We start from the raw sequence: 5,411 nt of genomic DNA on the forward strand, positions 1-5,411 counted from the left end.
CCTCTCTCTCCCTCTCTCTCTCTCTCTCTCTCTCTCTCTCTCTCTCTTCTGTGATTATGCTTTGGTCATATATAAGAATCTTTTGCCAAATCCAAAGTCAGGAAGAATTACCCATATATCTTCTCCTAAGAGTCTTATAGGTTTCATTCTTACACGTAGGCCTTTTTGAGTGCCAGTGTTATCCTTTTGCATGTGTCTGTTCATTTGTCCCATCACTTCTCGAAAACATTCTCTCCCCATTGGATAGTCTTGGAACCCTTGTCAAAAATCAGTTGACCATGGATGTATCAGCTTATTTCTAGGCTTTCAATTGCATTCCATTGATCAATATGTCTATCCATTTGTTACTTCCACACTGTCTTGATTACCATTGCTTTGTAGTAAGTTGTGAAATCAAGATGTATGAGTGATCCTACTTCATTCTTCATTTTCAAGATTGTTGTGGGTATTCTAAGTACCTGCAATTCCATAAAAAATTTAGAATCACCTTGTCACTCTCTACTAATAATTCAACTGCAAATCTGATGAGGATTGTGTTGAAAATGTAGACTAGTTTAGGGAGAATTGCCATCTGAACAATGTTAAGTCTCCTGATCCATACACACATGTTATGTCTCCATTTATTTAGATAGTTTTCAATTTCTTTCAGTGATGTTTGGTAGTTTTCAGAGTATAAGTTTTGCAGCTCAATAAATTTATTCCGAAGTATGTTATTTTTGGTATCATTGTGAATGAATTTCTTTTTTACTTTATTTTTGGATATTTTATTATAAGAGTAGAGAAAGGCAATAAATTTTTGTTTATTTATCTTGTATCCTAAAACCTTGCCGAATTTATTTATTAGTTCTAATATTGTTTTAGTGGATTCCTTAGGAATCTGTCTGTCTGTCTATCTATCTATCTATCTATCTATCTATCTATCTATCTATCTATCTATCTATCTATCTATAGGTTGCTTCTATATCTTGGTTGTTGTAAACCATGCTGTGGTGAACATAGAGGTGCATATATCTTTTTCAATTAGTGTTCTGGATTTGCTGAGTCATAAATTAGTACTATTTTTAATTTTTTGAAAAACCTCTATACTATTTTCCATAGCAGCTGCGCCAATTTGCAATCCGACCAACAATGTATGAGGTTTCCCCTTTCTCCACATCCTCACCATTTGCTTTTTGATTTATTGACGATAACCATTCTGACAGGTGCAAGGTGATATCACATTATGATTTGATTTGCATTTGCCTGATGATTACTGATATTGAGCATACTTTCATATGTCTACTGGCCATCTGTATGTCCTCTTTGGAGAAATGTCTACTCACGTCTTCTGCTGATTTTTTAACTGGATTTTTTTTTTTTTGGTGTTAAGTTATACGAGTTTCTATAAAATTTTGTACATTAACCCCTTATCACATATATCGTTGGCGAATATCTTCTCCCAGTTGGTTGGTTGTCTTTTTGTTTTGTTGACAGTTTGTTTCTTTGCTGTGCAAAAGCTTCTTAGTTTGATGTAGTCCCATTTATTTATTTTTTGTCTTTTGTGTCCCTTGCCTGAGGAGATATAGCCGAAAAAACATTACTAAGAGCAATGTCAGAGAGTTTACTGCCTATGTTTTCATCTATGAGTTTTATGGTTTTGGGTCTTACATTTAGATCTTTAATCCTTGTTGAGTTGTTCTTGTATGTGATGTAAGAAGGTAATCTAGTTTCGTTTTTTTGCATGTATCTGTTCAGTTTTTTCAACACTATTTATTGAATAGACTATCTTTACCCCATTGTATATTCTTGCCTCCTTTGTCATAGATTAATAGATTGATTGAACATGTAGGCATCTGTGTATTTCTGGGTTCTCTATTCTGTTCCGTTGATCTATATGCTGTTTTTATGCCAGTACCATGTTGTTTTGATTACTGTAGGCTTGTAGTATAGTTTGATATCAAGTAGTGAGATATCACTAACTTTGTTCTTCTTTTTCAAGATTGCTGTGGCTATTTGGTGTCTTTCATAGTTCCATGTAAATTTTCGGATTATTTCTTCTACTTCTGTGAAAAATGCCATCAGTATTTTAATAGGGATTGGATTGAATCTATAGATTGCATTGGATAGTATTTTTAAAATAAAAACATTTTAAAATGCTTTTTATTTTTCAATTACAGTTGACATTTTATATTATTTTATATCAATTTCAGGTGTACAGGTGTATAGCATAGTGTTTAGCCATTTATATAATTTATGAAGTGATCCCCCAATTAGTCTAGTATGCAGCTGGCACCATACATAGTTATTACAATATTATTGACTATGTTCCCTATGCTTTACTTTACATCCCTATGACTATTTTATAACTACCAATTTGTAGTTCTTAATCTCTCCATCGTTTTCACCCAGCCTCCCTAACTGCCCTACCATCTGGCAACTCTCAGTTGTTCTATGAGTCTGTTTATGTTGTGTTTGTTTGTTAATTTTATTTATTTAGATTTCACATATAAGTGCAATTATATGGTATTTGTCTTTCTCTGTCTGATTATTTCACTTAGCATAATACCCTAAATTTAGACTCATCTATGTTGTTGCAAATGATAAGATTTCATTCTTCTTTTTATGATCAGGTAATATTTCATTGTATATATGTATCACATCTTCTTTATTTATTGTTTATTGATGGGCCCTTAGTTTGCTTCCATATCTTGGCTGATATATGCAAAAAATAAAAATAAAACTGGATCACCTACTTAGACCGTGTAAAAGAATGAACTCAAAATGAATTAAAGACTTAAATGGGTAGTATGGATATTTTAATGTTAATTCTTTATATATATGAGAATGATATGTTTCTATTTATTTGTATCTTCAATTTCTTTCTTCAATATCTTAATTTTTTTGAGTTCAAGTCTTTTACCTTCTTGGTTAAATTTATTCCTAGGTATTTTGGTGGGTTTTTTAATGCAATTTTAAATTGCATTGTTTCTTAATTTCTTTTTTTTGATAGTTCATTATTGGTGTATCAAAATGCAACCTATTTCTGAATACTAATTTTGTATTCTGCTACTTTATTGAATTTATTTGTCAATTCTAATAGTTTCTTGATATAATCTTTAGAGTTCGCTATATATAGTATCATGTCATTTGCAAATAATGAGTTTTACTTTCTCCTTTCCAATTTGGATGCCTTTTTTCCTTATCTGATTGTTGTAGCTAGGACTCCTCATACTATGTTGAATACAAGTGGTGAATGTGGACAACCTTGTCTTGCTCCTAATCTTAAAGAAAATGCTTTTAGCTCTTCCCCGTTGAGTATGATGTTAGCTGTGGCTTTGTCATATATGACCTTTAGTATGTTAAGGTATATTGTCTCTATTCCCACTTTGCTGAGAGTTTTTACCATAATGAATGCTAGATTTTGTCAAATGCTTTTTCTGTATCTTTTGATATGATAATATAATTTTTATCTTTGATTTTCTTTATGTAGTGTATCATATTGATTATTTTGTGGATATTGAACTAATGTGCATCCAAGTAATAAGTCCCACATGATCATAGTTTATGATCTTTTTAATGTATTGCTGAATTTGGTTTGTTAATATTTTGTTGAGGACTTTTACATATATGTTCACCAGGAATATTGGCTTATACATTTTTTGTTGTTGTAGTGTCTTTGGTTTTGGAATTAGGGTAATGGTGGTCTCATAAAATGAGTTAGGGAGTCTTCCCTCCTCTTGAATTTTTTGGAATAGTTTGAGAAGAATAGGTGCTAATTCTTGTTTGACTGTTTTTGATTACTAATTTGATTTCATTTGTAGTAACTGGTCTATTCAGATATTTTTTTTTACTTAGTCTTGAAAGATTGTGTGTTTCTAGGAATGTATTAATTTCTTCCAGGTTATCCAAATTGTTGGCATATACTTGTTCATAGTATTTTCTTATAATCCTTTGTATTTCTGTGGTGTCAGTTGTCACATCTCTTTCATTTCTGATTTTATTTATGTAGCTCATTTTTTCTTGATGTGTCTGGTTAAAGGTTTATCAATTTTGTTTATCTTTTCAAAGAATCACCCCATGGTTTCATTGATCTTTTGTATTGTTTTTTAGACTCTTGTTTATTTCCACTCTGATCTTTATCATTTCCTTCCTTCTACTCGCATTGAGCTTTGTTTGTTTTATTTTTCTAATATTTTTACGTTTGAGGTTAGATTGCTTGAAATTTTTTTGTTGCTGTTTTTTGAGGTAGGCTTGTATTGCTAAGAGTTTCCTTATTTGGACTGCTTTCATTGTGTTCTATAGATTTTGGGTCATTGTGTTTTCATTTTCATTTGTCTTAAGGTATCTTTTGATTTCTTTCTTGACCTCACTGTGAACCCATTCATTGTTTAGCAGCATGTTATTTAGCCTCTATGTGTTTGTGTGTTTTTCAATTTTATTCTTGTAAGTGATTTCTACTTTTATGCCATTGTGGTCAGAAAAGATGTTTGATATTGTGTCAAATTCTTAAATTTATTGAGACTTGTTTTGTGGCCTAACATGTGGTCTGTCTTGGAAAATGTTCCATGTGTACTTTTAAAGAATATATATTCTGCTGCTTTGGGGTGAATGCTCTAAAATGCTCTAAAATCAATTAAATCCATCCGTTCTAATGTGTCATTTAAGGTCACTGTTTCTCTGTTGATATTCTGTCTGGATGATCTATCTATTGGTGTCAATGGGGTGTTAAAATCCTCTACTATGACTTCATTACTGTTTATATCTCCCTTTATGTTCATTAATATTCGCTTTACATATTTAGGTGCTTCTATGTTATACGCATAAATGTTTACAAGGGTTATATCCTCTTGTTGGATTGATCTCTTTATCTTTATGTAATGACCTTCTTTGTCTCTTTAGAGCTTTTGTTTTATTTTTCATATTTTATTTTTATTTTTTTAACTTTTTCAAAATTAAGTTTATTGGAGTAACATTGGTTAATACAATTATATAATTTTCAGGTGTACATTATAATTTGACATCTGTATATTCTATTGTGTGTTTATCGCCCAAAGTCCCGTTTCCTTCACCTATCATATCTTTGATCACCTTTACCCACTTCACCCTCCCTCTACTCCCCTATATTTGACCCCCTTTACCCCATCACCTTCTCCCCCACCACCTACTCTCTGGTAATCACTAGGCTATAGTACATGTCCATGAGCCTCTGTTTGTCCTGTTCCTTTGTTGCTTTTAGGTTTATATCCCACATATAAGTGATATCATGTGGTTTTCAACTTTTTCTGTCTGGCTTATTTCGCTTAGCATGATTATCTTAAGGTCCATCAAAGTTGTCGCAAATGGCAGTATTTCATCTCTTCTTATGGCTGAGTAATATTCCCTTGTATATATGTACCACAGCTTCTTTAGCCAATCATCTATAATAGGACTCT

This window comes from Pteropus alecto, unplaced genomic scaffold (genome assembly GCF_000325575.1).
Source record: "Pteropus alecto unplaced genomic scaffold, ASM32557v1 scaffold312, whole genome shotgun sequence".
Lineage (NCBI taxonomy): Eukaryota > Metazoa > Chordata > Mammalia > Chiroptera > Pteropodidae > Pteropus > Pteropus alecto.